The sequence below is a fragment of the Clupea harengus genome, chromosome 11 (genome assembly GCF_900700415.2).
Source record: "Clupea harengus chromosome 11, Ch_v2.0.2, whole genome shotgun sequence".
Lineage (NCBI taxonomy): Eukaryota > Metazoa > Chordata > Actinopteri > Clupeiformes > Clupeidae > Clupea > Clupea harengus.
In genome coordinates this window covers 12,343,313-12,361,129 of record NC_045162.1, presented here as the reverse complement: position 1 = coordinate 12,361,129, position 17,817 = coordinate 12,343,313, and the positions used below count along the sequence as shown (strand labels likewise).

At 44.8% G+C, this 17,817-nt stretch overlaps 1 long non-coding RNA gene across 1 annotated transcript; it reads right to left on the bottom strand.

The window, feature by feature from the left end:
• Positions 1-4,639: 4,639 nt before the first annotated feature.
• On the bottom strand, positions 4,640-16,910 carry LOC105897925. Its single transcript, XR_001162279.3, has 3 exons — positions 16,803-16,910; positions 10,446-10,552; positions 4,640-8,901 (listed from the first exon to the last, which is right to left on the bottom strand). It is a non-coding gene; the product is annotated as an uncharacterized LOC105897925 (long non-coding RNA).
• Positions 16,911-17,817: the final 907 nt, after the last annotated feature.

Sequence of the window (17,817 nt, the reverse complement as noted above, 5' to 3'; positions counted from 1 at the left end):
ACCTTTGCAGTCATGTTGCACATGGGTAGCACATATTAAAATGTTGAAATGTCATCACAAGAGACAGGATACCTACTGTAGTGAATACAATAGCAGGAAGGGTCATATCAAAGTTGACCATAACAACATAATTATGCAGGTAATTATGAATAAGGAAGCTTGACTAACTATCATCTCCCCCACACTGGGATAGGACATAAAACAGAGATGGAGATAAACAGCTGTGTGGGACACCACTGAGGAGCTCTCTGTGAAGCTCTCTGTGAAGCCTGAATGCCAAAGAGTGCCTGTGAAATTACACACTGCATTTGAGGATCCACAAAGAGTTGGCAGCCACCACACCCAACAGCTTTCCCCCCTCATCAGCAGAAACGGAGATAAGGCCCTTAGGCAATCTGTTACAAGAAATCACATTCAAACGAGCCAACTCAATCCACTATTGGCTCATAAAAAGGATTTTGCATACTCATTTTCATTCATATGAATGACAAACAATACAACAGGTTCCGACATCAGCACATGTAGGCTACTGACACTGAAAGCCTCTCAACTAAATCAGAAACATCAAGTCTTGGTTGTGGTTAATGAGAGACACGTGTGATGAGGACACGGTGGGTCTGGGTGTTAAGAGAGTGGCGAGGGCATGTGCATTCCACACACAGGTGCTGGAGCAAAAGGAAGTGCAGACTGATATCAGAGGTTTCAGGACACCGTATGCTTTACAAAACTTGAATACACAACGTTTCAGCCAGCAGCCTTCTTTGGGTGTTCAAAGTACAAGTAAGCTCAGTGGGTGGTTCAAGTAGCCTATGTGATGACTCACAAATGACTTCCCCCTCACAACCTATAACGTACACAACATCCCAACGATCATGACAGACAAACATTTAGGAAGGGATAGAAGCTTTCAGGGTGTAGAAAGCCTCTCTATGTAGTAACCGTCTTTTATGGTCTCCTCCCCTACTACATTTCTCAGCATTCTCGATCCCCACATAATAAACGCAGTTCCCAGTCTGCTTTGCCGTTTTGAGGTTGGCGGCGTTCGTGTCGTTAATGTCGTTAATTCGAATGTTGCTCCGGTGCTCGCTGGTACGGGTGCGTAATTGTCTTGTCAGACGCAGTGGAGTGTGGTTCCCTGCGAGACTCGGTGTTGACTGTTTTACGGTTTATTCTGTGCTATGTGCTATAATGTTCTGTGTGGGTTATGCCTTTCCTTTTGGGTGTAGTGTTAGCGTGCAGTACTGTTATCATGTTTGTCCGTGTGTGATGTTGCAATGTCTGTTTGTAAGCCCTCTATGTTACGAACCGCTAATGTCTTTACTTTGTCAAGATAAGAAATCCACCATGTCAGCTTCAAACGTGTGGTATGTATTAGTCACTGACGTGATGATGTTGGCGACTCTTTCATGAGCAGCTAGAGCATCATTATTGCCTCGTACATATAGGAAGTAGGTCATGCTTAGGTCGCGATCTGAAAGAAAAATTATTATGTGAAGTAGAGACAAAATCCGTTGTTTAAGGGGTAGGTATGTGACCATCAATGGATTTTAATGTCACTTATTTCTGGTGTATAGATTGCCCTGCCCCCTGATTTAATGAGAAAGCCTTACAGGAGCGCAGTAGAAGACATGATCCCTACTCTGCTGTGGCAGCAGGTTGACAGAGGCATGTGTTTAGATTGTGGGGTGAACGCGAGAGCTCCCAGGATAGGAACCCTGTAGGCGCACCAAGGGCGTCCTCATGTTCATGCACACGAGTAGGTCATGACAGCTCCGAGCAAGACAAGTAAGGACACGTGGAAGTGAAGCTCCCATTCCCCCTCGTCTCCAGTGGCCTCTGCTCCCTTCACCTTATGGGAGTGTCAGGCATTGACAGTGACAACGTGTTACTGCCCCTGTTCTCCTCTCTCCTTTTATCTCTCTCAACGTAGAGTCGCTCCACCCCAAACCAATACACCTCGGGCAGTGTGTTGAGAACCAGTTTGACATATAGGACAGTGTTTCTGCAAAACTATGTCCGGCTGAGCAAGTTGTGAGAAAGCATAGGGATAGCGTTTTTGGAACTAAGACAAAACATTTTCATCCACATAGTGAATGTGTTAAAAATAAAACCTCGAAGAGCACTTTGCCATGTATGTCCACAGAAAATGTTCTGCGAGTTCCAGTTTTCAGTTTCAATCATTTGTTTACATTCTTGAAAGAAATGGCTGGCAAACACCAGCCTCCATGGCCTGCTAAACTGAAAAGGTTTTCTACTCTCCTTAGAGAATACTGAGAGCTTTAGCATAGTGCTACCATATAATCCTCATCACTCACAGACAAAGAAATATGACTCCACTCCACAGCAGAATACACTAGTAGCTGATAGACAGTCTCACAATCTATTTAAGAAGTCCCAACGCAAATTAAAGGCTGAAAGACTATGCTAGGGAACTATAATGATCAGATGAGAGCCATTTTCTGATTGTGGGTTGTCAATTAAGCCACGCATTCCTAGCGTTAGCCATGGACTCCTGACAGACAGCATAATCTCCACATAGCAGCGTTCCCTCAAATGTTTTGGCTGGTCGCCGAGCAACTGTTGGTAGGGAAGCTTTCGCCCTGTGCTGATGAGGCATTCCCATCAAAATCTCTTCGCTGACCTATATTACGACTGGTAGCTTGCCCTGGACATATTTACACAGGACACAGAAGTGGCCGGGGCGCTAAAGCAGGTTTATGGGGCGCATCTAAGAGGACTGATAATCAGATAATACACATCTGACTGCACACAGCAAATGAGATCAACTGGCAGTAGACAAAACAGAGAGGTAGATCTAGATATCTAAATCTAAGATCTAAATGATTTAATTAAAATGTGCCCTGATGTCATCTATTTCAGCTTTCATTTTTAATAATAATTAATTAACAATTTTAATTTGGGTGACTACTGTGATACTATGGTGCTGGAAATAGACTGATGTTTTCAGATTGATAAACAGTTAGACAGGAAAACTTTGTCTCGAACTTTACAGTGTTTTAACACAAATCCTAAATAAAAGTAGGCCTACTTGTCATGTAAATTCATATAACAACCCTAAGCTAAACTTTACGTGTGTCTTTTAACAAGTTGTACCTACAGTATATAAAAAGTTAGTTTTACTGAGTTGAAGCCTAAGATTTAATTCTGATCTTTCTCAGTTCTTAGGTTTTATGAATAGTCACTGTTGGGACAGTACCTGATATTTCCAATGAAAGGAACAAAGACAGAATCTTGTTGAGTCTGGGCTGTAGCCTCCTCCAGTCCTGTTTCAGAAGTGATGTGACTAATGTGATTAAGTGATGTAAGTGTGTTGTGCAAGACACTACGGTGTCACTTATCTTGTTGAATAATTGGGTCTCTATCGCTGACCTCTTCTTAAGCCCTCAGTGCCAACAAAGTGGAACTGCTCCTAATTCCCTGCCAAAACACGACAGAATGGGATTCATTATTAGTTGTAGAGGATGGCAGTATCCCATTCAAACACATGTAAATAATTATAAAAATTGAAACAGAAAAAAAGAAAAGTTTTTCACATCTGCTATCTGCGATATCTATCATGAGCAGAAGGCCTTGTATGTTATGTGAAGGGTTTTCAGTATTTTCAGAATTTCACTGTTTTAATCTAACAAAATGACAGAAGTCTGGTTCAGCTCTGTGTATGCTTTATGTTGGCCTGTTTCCTTCTGCCTTGCTGTGATTGATAGCAGCCTCACTTACCATTGTTACTAAATTACAGGGTTTTAATTAGTAGTTGCTATAATAACTACAGTCACACCCATAAAAAAGGCACAGACTAGCTTTATGGACTCAAATAGGGTACAGTGAATCCAGCAACCTTTGATTTCTGTGATAAGCAGCTTTCAGAAAACCCTTATTAGGAGAAAAGAGAGAAAGGGGCAACTGAGGAAGAAAGAGAGAGAGAGAGAGAGGAGAGAGGGAGGGAGGGGAAGAGAGAGAAAGATAGAGATGAACTGTTTTAAAAAGCATCTGATGGTAGATTACGGGCAGGAACATGCCGCCCTACTTCACCAGACTGAGGGGGCAAAGGCCGCGTGGGCGGACAGGGGGTACGAAGAGGCAGATGGGCTGGTGTGCCACTCTGGGGGAAAAGGAGTGCTGCCTTACTCAGCTCAGCTCAGAAGGCTTCGGTGCGTTTCAGACAGATACACAGGCTCCAGTCACAACACTGATGTCCGCGGCCCAGACAGCTTTGTGTGCCTTTCTAAAATAAAATCCCACTTTCTATCCCACTGACCAAGAGATGGGCAACACTGGGTGCGCAGACAAACAAACAAAAAAAGTCATGCAAAACACATCATGAAGAACATATAAGGATTGGCATTTTTAGTCACTTACATTTGTATCCAAAGCAACTCAGTGTTGTTCATATATTCATCTCCATCAGTCTGAGTGGCCCCTGTAACTATGAACTTGATGTCCTTAGCACCTTGCTCAACCAGTGGAGCTGTTGGTAAGGTTGAGATCCATGTTCCCAAATACATGTGCTTAATAGATTTTTAGGATAATAGAGTAAATGGAAATTCATGTAAGCTAATGAACAACACTGTCATATGGCTGTTGTTGTTGCTGACAAAAGACAATGTCCAGAGCAAAAATGTTCATTTGAATAAATCTTTATTTTGTTTTGCAAATGCAGCAGCAAAAGCACAAAATCAGGTCTTTACAGAGTATCCAGATGACAACGCTCTGGACCCGGCCTAGATAAGGGCCATGGGCTCTCGCTTCGGTCGGGCAGAATATACAGGAAAGGTTGAAATAAATGTGTCCCTCCTCAGGCACCATACACCCTAGACCACATCTGATTCTGCTGGAGTCCAGATCCATGCCAGAGCCTAGTGCAGACTGGGATTGGAGCGTTCACACAGCACACACACATTCGGTTTCTCCCAGAGGGACACGGCTTCTGACTGGGATTGGAGCGTTCACACAGCACACACACACATACGTTTTTTCCCAGAGGGACACGGCTTCAGACTGGGATTGGAGCGTTCACACAGCACACACACATTCGGTTTCTCCCAGAGGGACACGGCTTCTGACTGGGATTGGAGCGTTCACACAGCACACACACATACGGTTTCTCTCAGAGGGACACGGCTTCTGACTGGGATTGGAGCGTTCACACAGCACACACACATTCGGTTTCTCCCAGAGGGACACGGCTTCAGACTGGGATAGGAGCGTTCACACAGCACACACACACATACGGTTTCTCTCAGAGGGACACGGCTGGGACGGGGCTGTACAATACTAGTTTTGAAAATGAACGTGAGCACACACCAGGCGAGGCTAAGAGAGCCATGATATGATCTTATATATGAGCTATACAGACCCACAGTAAAGGCCTGAACAGACGGTCCTGTGGGTTCTTCACAGTGATGGCGGTACAAACTTTGTACAAATAGTATTGCCATTCGCGTTAAAAAGCAAGCACTCAGTAAGTAATATACAAGATCAAATGAATACATAAGCAACAAATGATTTCCATTACTCTACAATGGACACACACTCAACACAAACATAGCATACACAATAGGAACTATACAGTCTTACAGCCAAGGTCACCTGTCCAGTTTGGACATCCTCTCTCTAGTTCCTTCTCTGGTAGATTTATATACAGGGTAGATATTGCTCTGACATGGATCTTTATTTTACACAACTTCCCAAGCAACTCCATGTGTGCTACTAAGGTGGTAAGGTGACTGAAGTCAAACCAAATGTGAAATTCATGGTGAAATGTTTGTTTACAAAGGCCATTTCCAAACTCTTAAATTCAAGTATTCACAAACCGAAAGGCTAGTAAGGCCTCGCCCATTTTATGAAGCTCACCCTTACCCTAACCAGTCATGAATATGAAATAAATATTGATAATGACAGGTCTTTTGTCTCCTTTATTAAACGCCCATCTGCAGCATCCCTGCAGACTACGCCTGTGCCATCGAGTCTTTGTCTCTGCGGCTCTAAATTGGGGCAACGTCATGACGCATCACCGCACAGCCAATGGGAAGCCGCCGCTCGGGTTCATGTCCTGAGTTGGAACACTGGAACAGAGTGTCTCAGAGAGAACGTGCCCCGTGACGGAGCGTCTCTGAGAGAACGTGGCCAGTGATGTACAAGACCCAAAGCGAATGGGGGGAGCGAAATGACCGAACGGGAGGTGGGGGGGCTGTTTTGCAGGCAGTACTAAAACGTGTCACCCTACAAGGCTGCAGTCCGTCACAGGGCAACACATCTGCCGAGGCACGAGCAGGCACTGTCCTCCTCCCTCGCTCGCTCTCCCTCCCAAAAATAAAAACTGCCTTTGCTTCTCCTGGGCTTGTTTACTGTGAGGAGATGCAACATATTATCTGCAGACTTAATTTTAAAAACCATATGGTTTGGTGGGGAATCCAATTTCCAGCAGCATAAAAAAGGTCAACATTTCATCTCCCTCTGATCACCTCAGATTGAGGAGAAAATTGAAATGCAGGAATTCTTGTGCAATTTGAAAAGCAAAGCCCAAATTTAATACAACATCTGTGGTGGCCCGAGTCAACACAAGAAAGTGAACCAACTCATGACCTCAAGACTAACTTACATACATGCTTTTCCCATCCAGTCCAGCCAAACACATTGCTTAACTGGCGAGCCACTGCACAGCGCAAGCAAGCAATGATCCCTAAGCCTGTACCCCTGCCCCATGTTTGACATGGTCCTGAAGGGAGCAGCTCTTCCCCTTAACACCCCTGCCCACACACAGAGGCCTGTCAAACATCCATACGTCCTCTAAAACTCACTCAAGCTCACGTCGCATGAGGGCACCCACTGGCAATTATGACAACGCCTCGAGCAACTCTGTGCCCTTAAAGACAAACAACAAATACAGGCTTTGTAGATGTCCTCAACTACCAGCGGCTTTTATCAGATGTTCTAACAAGCAACACGTTCTTCTCCAATCCACCCAACACAGCCACCATGTGATCCTAGCCTCAACTGTTCCAGTGTCTGATAAAAAGCGACGTGTTTGAGATAACACCCTGCAGACAAGGAGGGGCCTTAACTTTTAAAAACATACTGGTTAATGTATAGCAGATATAGAGAACATGTACCTGACAACCCCCTCTTCATCTACAGCCGTTTACTTATTAGCCTTTAAAAGGCTATTTAAAGTGCCCTGTTGGAACCCAATATTTGGTTCACTGTATGCATTGGCCTGTGCCAGTTTGAGCCAGATAGCTGCATACAGATTGTTAGCATTACTTATCTATAGTAGGTGAAGGTAAAGGGACTTATGTATGTTATGGTCTATGCAGAAAGTGAGGCAAGTAGGGGAGCAAAGTGCTCTACTTTGTACAGCCAAAAACACTCTGTCCTACACACAGACGATGTCTAGCAGATACCACAGCCACTTCCTGTTCAGGACGGATGGCACACTTCTGCGGGAGCCACACACCATGCGCAAGAGGAAGTGGCAGAGCCAAGCCAGCCGTGCTTCAAAACATCCGCAGACACAAGAGTCTCTCCTGGCACAGAACCATGATGAGGCACACAGCAGCCCGCCTCCACGAGAGAGAGAGCAGGCCGGGAACATCTCCGCAACTTAATTTTAGTAAAGTACCTTCATGTACACTTCTGCTTGCAGATAACTGCAGATATTCTTAATTTTGTCCAAAAAACTTCACAGCTTTATTTGAATCAACATTTAAAAAAATAACATACATTCATCGTTATCATTATGGTTTTTAGAAGTCTTCAATGAAAGTACTAAAGATTTAAAGATTGTTTTAAACAAAAAACAAAGAGGCTCTTCATGCAATATTTGAAGGTAGACACAAAGATATTGCCAAGGATATAGTTCCCCTAAAAAGCCACACATTTTAAATGACTTGTCTAGTAATGCAGAACACTGAACAGCAAAACAGAAGACACCAGTAGTGATGCAACGGTCCCTTTTTAAAGTCCACTATAGTGCCTAGAAATGCATTACTGTTGAACAAGGCCGTTGTATGTTGCCTGTGAGGTGGGAAAATTTCCCAGGAGTTAAAACTGTCTAATGAAGTGACATCTCCTTCAACAAGTTCTGACGGCTCTCTAAGGCTTTGATGAACAACAAAACAGAAAACATTTAGAGGGTTCACAGTTTCCACCCCATCTTTCTTGTGGGACTGCTTTCAACTGTTGCTTGACATATTTAATGCAGAGAACCTAGACCAACACTCCCTTTAAATAAAGCCCTCATAACTGGGCTTGAAACACTGCCAGGACGTGCATCATTGTCCCCTTAGACCCAGGAGCAGCATTGCTGGATCCTCGCATGCATGCGTCGCAGCAACCAGTGAAACGCAGGCCACACAAGCACATGGGCATTTGAAGGGTTTCTTGTTCTCCTCACCAGTTCACAGGACCCCAAGGCCATTAACTCCCAACCCCCTTTTCCTCCTGAGGACAGACTTGAGACAAAACAAAACAAAAACAAAAAATAAAACCTAGAAGCCTGCCGCCAAGAGCCGCCCTGAACTCTGAAATCTTTCGCCACACAGTTAGTTATCCCAATGTAAAAAGCAAAAAAAAAAATCCAGTGTCTGAATGCGACTGTCAGCAGTGTGAGTGAGAATTTAAAATGTGCTGGACGTCATCTTCTCTTCATCCCCCTTTCTTCTCCCCCTCCACCCCTCCTCATTTCATCAGCTTTCTCCACTCCGGCCATCCCAAACCAGATTGCAGGGGGCATGTTCAGGGTGTGGGATCGCGCTGAACTGTCTCCGTCATCTGGCGAGCGCTGTAGTAGGACAGGCTGAGGCCCAGGATGGCCAGCATCATGGCAATTTGGTTGACTGCTCGATCCTGAGGCTGCATCTGCACCTCTCCTGCCACCTGTCTCTGTGGAGGGGAAATACAAACAAGGGTCAAGTTAATGGCTGAAGTCTGATGAATAAAATGGCTGCCAAACAAAGCAAACAAACCAGACCAAGATAAAAATGAAGATTCCCTTCACTTACTAGGTGATTAGATTAGTTAGTTTCACTTCCTTCTAAAAACCACAACACTGTGCCATCTGCTTTGCCTTGTGGTTAGGGAGAACTGATGAAATATTTAACAAAAGGGGGAAGGAAAAAATTTAGCACAGGACGTGGGGTACAATCCTGTGGACTAAAACAGACCCTGCCACGCAGTGGGTGGTTAAATGGAACCTAAACAGGTTTTCAGTCACAGCTTCAGGAATTAGGTTCACTAGGTTTCCTGGTGCTAATGTTATAAGACAACTCCCTTTAATGAATGCACCACTGAGCATTAAAACAGCAGTGTCACGGCCAATTACATAATTAATGTCAATAGTCAGCCATAATAATATCACTAACATCTGCCATGAATGTTAGGGCGTGGCACTGACAGGGGGGGGGGGGGGTGTTTGCATTTTAAAAAGGAGCCCTACTGCATTATAGAAGTGATGTGGAAACTCATCTTTACCAAAGCTTAACCATGAGCCAAAGTCAATGTAGGCTGACAAGGCTGTCAACACCAACACGGTTTTCACAAGGTCCTCTCAAATTACATTAAACTGAAAAGACTAACAGGGCATTAGGGAGACAAGACTCCATTTTGATGTACTTAGTGTTCTAGTAATCTAGTCCTCACAACTAAACAGAGTTTCAATCATACAGGAGGTATGAGGCAAATGAAGATACAGTAAAGGCAGGTCTAAGTGTAAGCATTTGTTCAAATGAATTGGGTTTATACAGCATAATTTGTTAATACAGCAGATGATGACGGTATGGTTTTAATGCCGTTTTTGTAAATCAGTTATTTAATCAATGTTGCTCAACAAGACACATCCAAGCCATCTGCATTCCTCATTACTTATAGTTGTACCTGCCCTGTGGTTTTTGTGGCAAACTGTACATTCCTGGCCATGTGAATCACAACCCATTCAACTGAGCTGGCATTTCCTACACCAACAAAGACTTAACTCTGGGCCATCATGCCCTTTGTTGGGGTGTTTAGGCCAGGGCACGACAGAGCAGACAAGGGTGCGTTGGCTCAGCACTAACTGCACTGCTACAGACTGACTAAGCCTGGGTGGTGGCTAAGGGCAGGAATGGCTCAAGTAGTTATACTTCACATTAGTAATCATGATGCATCATACCTAAAATATGCCAATAATCCCTTGTTTGTTGATAACTAATAGGAGGTTAAGAATGGACTATAACTAAGCATAAGCATTTGTCACATTTTCCTGCTGTGGGAAACCTGTTGCTTGAACTTGTGATGGTTCAGACTGAAACAGGTCTTTTCCAGAGCTGGCAACTGTTTAATCGGTGCACCGACTCATAAAATCAAACTAAAAGCCGAACTCAAATATGCACCAGTTGCATTTTATTAGTGTTGGAACAGACCAGTTACGGAGGAACACCAGCATCACCTACCTGGAGGAGACGGAAGTATCCAGGGGTCAGTCTGCCCAGTCTGATGATCATGTTTGTGCAAATGGAGCAGAGATGCTCTTTCTCGGGGTGGGATGGGGCTCAAAGACCTGCAGATTGGATAGAAAGAAGGGGGGGGGGGGGGGGGGGGGGGTTAAGCATGAAGAAAAAAAAAACTAAAATGACTCCCCCCCCCCCCCCCCCCCCCCCCAACAACCAGACATACTGAGATATTGTAACATCCTGGCAAGGTGTGGCAAATGTACATATTTAGGCATCTATAGCCAAAACCAGCAGAAGAGGAGTGAATTTCAACAAGGATCATGTACGATGGAAGGCTTCATTATGAGGCGGTCTATAAAAGGATATCCAAAACCTGGGTTTTTGATTTGCAATATACTCAAAGCAGCTGGGGCAAGAAGAGGAAGAACGGTCTAGCCCGTGGGCAACTGCGTCAGACAAACCTCTCCCCCATCTGATCCAAGCAAAAACTGAACTGATCTACTATGCCATTGTCAGACTTCTACCATCTGTTCTTGGTTTGGACTCATCCTAGCTGGCAGCATGCGCCAGAACCACATTGAAAGAATGTGTTCCATTTTAATATGAACACGCTTGGACTGGATCCGACAGCAGCAACAGAGCTCCTATTAAAAAAAACAAAAACGTTTAACGTTATCAAAACGCCCCAAACCTTAACGAGAGCAGGATGTAAAAGATAATTGATCATAACGAGCTAGGAATGCATATTCTTAAATGTGCGGAACACTTTGAACTCCACCGCTGGAAAAGTACGCCATCGTGTCAACCAGATCAATATCAAAGTTGGTGTTGGACACTCTGGATGATCCGTAACACATGAGAACTTTCCAAAAAAAATTGTTCTTAAAAAAAGGCTCTCTGCTCAAACTGGTACAGATAGGAGTATTCAGATCTCCTCAGCCACAGATGCATGACTGAATGGGCATCCAAGAGAGGGGTGCAGAAGACTGGAAGGGTTACAGAGTGAGGGAAAAGCAGGGATATCAAGACTACATCTGCCAACCTGATTACAGCTGTGCTCTTTAGTTCAGGTGTGGGGGGGAGAAGATCACTCCGGAAAAACAGACGAGAATGAAGTCCGGAAGTTTTGTAGGTGCTCCAGGGCAAATCCAAGCAATCCGAAACATGAGCGGTGCAACAGTTATCCGCCAGGTCCTCACCTTTCACAAGCTTTCTGCTGGAGATGGAGCCAATAAAAGTGCAACTCCTTTGCAGCTAGCCCACGCTCCAGACGACGGCACCACAGCCAACCAAAGCCCTCGCAGACCTGGGAACCCAGCTGAGCGATGGAGCGCTCTTGAGCAGAGGTTAGTACCCTCCCGCGCTCCGCCCTTTTATAGAACCTCCTCTCACCCAACCAGATTGGTGGGCTTGTTCGCCTGCTCACTCCCTCTCTTGCGCACAACACAACACAGCTGTCGCCAAGGATCACACTCCCCTGTTGGCCATGCTCTGCACACGCCCACTTCCCTACCCAGCCACAACAGTACAGAAAAAAAAACGAAAAAAAAAACTCTGCACTTGTCAGATGCGATTTGTTCATCCAGTTCACACATGGGAACTGTGCTAGCAAGGAATAGAAAAAAGAAAAAAGGACGAAAAAAAAGGTGCTCGGGTTTGATGCTCAACAGAACATGTATGTCAAATGCACGGAGATGATTATGCAATGATGCTTCCGACCCCGTTGACCTGGCCACATAATCTCGCCCTTCATATATACAGTTGCAGGGACAAGGACCATGGGCATTTGCTATTGCACTTCAGGGCTTTCTCGTCCTTTCGGCCACTACAGAAAAGCAATTAGATTCTTGTTGGTCCCATGTTTACAAACGTGCGACTCCAACAGTAGGGCATAGGAGCCGTTTGTTTTGGTGTTATGTAAGACTTTCCATTTCAGTGGACTGATAGAAGTAACTGCCAAGCCTGCAGCTCTGCCACAAAAATGATGTAATGACAATGTTACGTCTTCAGAGGAGAGATGTTTGATCCAAGTCTTCTGATGGTACTGGTCAAGATTATTGACAAGGGAAATTCCTGATTTTTGAGGACAAAAGCACTCATTTCCAAAAAGATGAGCCGCTTCATTTTTAACCATCTACTAATAGCTTGATCTGTGCTTTGATCGGTTGGAACCCATGTGCAGGTTCAAGCATGCAAAATCTATTTCAGCTGTAGGCATTTGGAATGGGATGTAGGCTGCTCTTCATTCCATCTTAAAGATCACCAAACATGGCAGGCAAGTCCAATTAAATCCCCCAAAGAAATCCTTTCTGGACAAGCCCTGCCGTTTCCACTCCACTTCATTGTAACGGAACTAGCCAGAGGCTAATGCTTCCCCACCTGACATTAGGCAAGTGACCTCAGATAAAGTGTGTCAGCGTGCATCCTTTAGGGGTTCAGGTAACTCAGCTGGGACATACTCCACCACACCCATACAGGATCTGGGTGCCGGCATGATGGGCCTCTCCTAAGGGTTGGATTTGCATACACTGCTCCAGAGAGCCTGGGGACGACTCCTGCGAACACGAGCAGTGAACAGGCATCCTCCCATCCTGCAGGACTGATTAAGCACTCTTTACAGCACGGGCGGGAAAACAAGATTTATGGTATGCGTCAGAACAGTTCATTACACGTCATAATGATTATGCCTTTTGAACAGGTTTAACATTATTGTTGGCAGGTTTCTAGTTATAACAACCATTAAAATGTAATCATGTAATATCATGATCCGTTCCAATTTGTTGTTAGATGTGAACAGATTCACTGTGTAAATATATCTATATCATTGGACAAAAAGATGGGGCGCGTCTGCTTCGCTTCGAGCTCTGTGGTGTTCCCAATATGCGGAGTCATCTTCTGTAAGAGCTGCCTCATACTCCCACCAGCGAGGATGGGGGACCTCCCATCTCTCGTTCAGTCAGCACGCAGGGGTGGGGCGTGAGAAGACTCAAAGGTAAACAGTCCTTTGCAGAACCCCCCTCCCATCCTCAGACACACAGAGGAGCTGGCGAGGCTCCTAGCCGAATTCTGAGATTGATGTTGCGCTGGTCATATGAACGTGGCAACCTGACCACGTTCTTTCTGTAAACATTGCCTCCCGTCACAACTCAAACTCCTCCCCCCAAACCATCAACATAAAAAAAACTCCACCCCCCCCAGTCATCCCTCCCAGGGTGAGGGTGAGCGAGAGTGTGTGTGTGTGTGTGTGGGGGGGGGGGGGGGGGGGGGGCTCCCGTTTGCCTGCCCGCCTGCCCGCCTGCCTGCCCACCTGCCCGCCTGCCTGCCTGCCTGCCTGCCTGCCTGCCTGCCCGCCTGCCTGCCCGCCCGCCTGCCTGTCTGCTGCAGTCCCTACAATGGCACTGAGAAACGCAACAGCTGCACATTCTGCATCGCTGCTGCCCAAGCTCCTAATCTCAGCGCCGCGCTACCGATCTAATAGCGCGGCACTGGATTATTACATCATGGCACTGCTTGCGTAATGCAGCGGCCAATCTCAATCTCACTGCCTCCAGCAGGAGCGAGAGGGGCCTGAGCCCCCGCCCACACACATGAGCAGAGACGTGCGGGTCTGCATGCCCCTCATGGTTTGTGTCCCACATTTGTTTGAAAGACTGACAGGAAGTTAAGACAATTGTTATGATTGATACAGTATGGAATACAATTTTTAATTATTTGAACTAATCTATTGAAAAGTAACATTCAAGGTGGTGTTGGGGTCTTAGAAATATAGTTTGGTGACACCCTGCGCTTAAGGTATTTAGGCGATTTCACAACCACACTTGTAACTGAAAATACATCGTCATGAAAAGGGTTTAATGCCACAGAGAGTGTCGCTCGGTATGGGGGGGGGGGGGGGGGGGGCTCCCGTTTGCCTGCCCGCCCGCCTGCCCGCCTGCCCGCCTGCCTGCCTGCCTGCCTGCCTGCCTGCCTGCCTGCCTGCCTGCTGCAGTCCCTACATTCTGCATCGCTGCTGCCCAAGCTCCTAATCTCAGCGCCGCGCTACCGATCTAATAGCGCGGCACTGGATTATTACATCATGGCACTGCTTGCGTAATGCAGCGGCCAATCTCAATCTCACTGCCTCCAGCAGGAGCGAGAGGGGCCTGAGCCCCCGCCCACACACATGAGCAGAGACGTGCGGGTCTGCATGCCCCTCATGGTTCCCATGGTTACGTGATGCAAATGGAAAGATATAGTAGGAAAAGCCATCCTTGACATGGCTGCCATTAGCATGGCTATGTAAAAAGCAGCAACAAACACACAGACAGACAGAGAGTGTGAGAGAATAGCAGATATCGGGAAATGGGATTAGGATTAAACCCCCACTCTTATGACTGCCGTGAATACAACAAGCATCTCCATGCCAGTAATCTCACTCAAAAGGACAAAATAACACTACTAAAAAAAAAAACTACTTTTTTTTTTAGGGGGGTTGACATACAATAACTCCTTGTACGGGACAGCTAGGGATTGTGGGTGTTTCCCTCTCCAGCCTGTGAAATGAACACCTATAGTGAACCGACACTACTCTCTACAACATGGCTGCCCAGGCTGCAGACAACTCTGCAATGGCCCAGAACAGCACAGGTCCCCTTTTTAAACTTAAAACTGGACGCCTGCCACAATGCATGGCTTCATTTGGCTGTTGATTACATACTATAGGCCAGTTGCCAGAAAATGCAGAGCAGCTATGAGATGGAAATTTTCCTTTTAAAGCAATTACCCTCATCCTCCACAATTAACACCTTCATGACAGCAAAATGTAGAGGCTTTACCCACACTTACAGTGCAACTCAATGACTGGTAAATACATCACTATGAACTTCAAAAACCAACCTTTTGGCTTTCCGTATCACACCCACCCACTTAAGACACTGTTTAGCGTTGTTGTATTGTTGCAGACTTTATAAGGAAATCAGAACTATAACCACTCAAATAATCGGCAACAATCTATTCTACACATGTGTTAACCAGCTGAAACACTTAACAAAATAACCTAAATAAAATGGTTAACTAGTCAATATTACATGGAAAAATAGGGATAGTTTGATTGACAACAGGGAGGGCATATTTCAGACAGGCATGGAGGTCATAATGTAATTAAGCATACCCTTCACTATAGCTAATCACGGTATCCAATACCCCTTCAAAAAGTATACAGTGTGTTGCCGATAGGATATATAGCTTCAGTTACATGGGCATGCAAAGGCAGCGGACAATCTGGGGGGGGGCAACTCCACGGGAACACTGTGTACTAATTAGAGCCGAATTGAATTGGATCATCATATGCGCTTTGAAATTCCTAAATACATCAATGGAGACAGCCCAAAACCATTGAGTCCCAATTCTAGTTACACCATTACTCTGCCCCTATGAGATCCCTTATCAGCCAATTAATTGAATGGTCACTGTATCGGGGGACTATTAGCTATACACATAACAAGAAATCTGACGGTAAACCAGCTTTACCACACTGCGTGCTTTGCCTCATCCTAAATATTGTAGTGTCGTTTTAATCACTCCATTGTTGGACCCAGGACCACTGCATATTCTCCCAATTAGAGCTACAAGCCGCTGTGAGCGAACCTCGCTTTGTCTGCGACCCTAGTCCACAGCCCAAAGCGTGAAAGAATAATACAACATTTTTTGCAAGATTAGAACTACCCCATGCTACTGGGTAAAACGCATGACAAGTGAATACCGAGCGACACTCTCTGTGGCATTAAACCCTTTTCATGACGATGTATTTTCAGTTACAAGTGTGGTTGTGAAATCGCCTAAATACCTTAAGCGCAGGGTGTCACCAAACTATATTTCTAAGACCCCAACACCACCTTGAATGTTACTTTTCAATAGATTAGTTCAAATAATTAAAAATTGTATTCCATACTGTATCAATCATAACAATTGTCTTAACTTCCTGTCAGTCTTTCAAACAAATGTGGGACATTTTCAAATTCTAATTATAAGCAAAAATAAGACCCTGCACGCCAGCCTCTTCATAAGACACATGTTAAATGATAAACTGCCTGCAGCACACCATGTAAAACTGGTATCAAACTAAAGAATGTTTCACGAATCAAAAGTTAATAAAGATATTCAGCCAACGACGCAAATTACTCTTCTCAGTGCAAAGAATGATTTGCAGTTATCTTTCAGATCAATTGTTTTCGTAAAGCCACAAAGTTTAAAGTAGACCATTTGTCTCAACATTTCATTTGACGCACTTTTGTGTTTTTCATTTTCATACCATGTGTAATGTTTTTTGACCAAAAAACAAAAGCTTCATACCATGTGTAATGTACAACAAAAGCTTACCTGCAATTTAGCTAGGTCTGGGGTTCTTCAGCGTGCTCCTGTGAGTAGGGTGTAAAAGCACACGATGTTCATGTAGTTGGGTATATAGGAAGCTTGACTAGCCTATAGATGTATGACGGGGGTGGGGGCAAGAACGGCCATGGAGCGCGCAAGACACAGACTATTCATACAAACCCAGTTGTCCCCCATTCGTGTAAATGGAATCGCCAGGCATGTTACGCGTTTATTTGATGCCATACTACTCTGTGACTTTCGATGTTGTTGGACATTTTTTTCTGTGAATTGTTGGAATATAACGCAGGCAACAACGTGTGTAAGCCGGAATCAATAGGGCCCAAATCATGAGTTCATAATGTTGCGTTTATAAAATTGAAAGGATTTGTGTTACCTATTTTAATAAATCTAATGATAAACCCTAATTCGCTTCGTGTACCCCAACATATAATCAGCATTTAGCCTATGTATGCTGGAATTAAAATGACTGGCCTTTGTTATCTACGTAAAGCAACAATCAAAGTAGTCTATAGTGCATTTAGTGCTTTAGATTGTTGCCAAAGCGTCATAAGGAACACTTGGACTCTAGCGGAATTCCATCGTTTTGTCTCGACCCTTGTCAACAGAATGCAAAGCAAGGTAACGTAGCCTCCCCAATGTTCCTGTTTCAACCAGGTAAATCCAGTTGCCACTTCATCCTAATCCCAGTGTGTCTCTATCATCAAACTAGCCTTAGTCCTAACCTTTCAACACCTAGTACTTTGTCTTTGAAACAGGCTCTTTAAACAGCACAAATTAAATGTATTATTCATTGAAACAAGCTATCCCTTCTCCAATGAGATCTAGAGAGAGTTGGGGATTTTGCTGCAGGAAGGAAATTGGGGGCAAATGGACTTTTGGAATGAGATGGGGGTCTGTCTGTGACAGCAGACAGAACATCCAGAAACATTTAATGTCAGTGTTACATTTTCTTTCATCTTTGAAGTCAATAAGGTGTGTGTTTGCTTTGTAAGTGATTTAA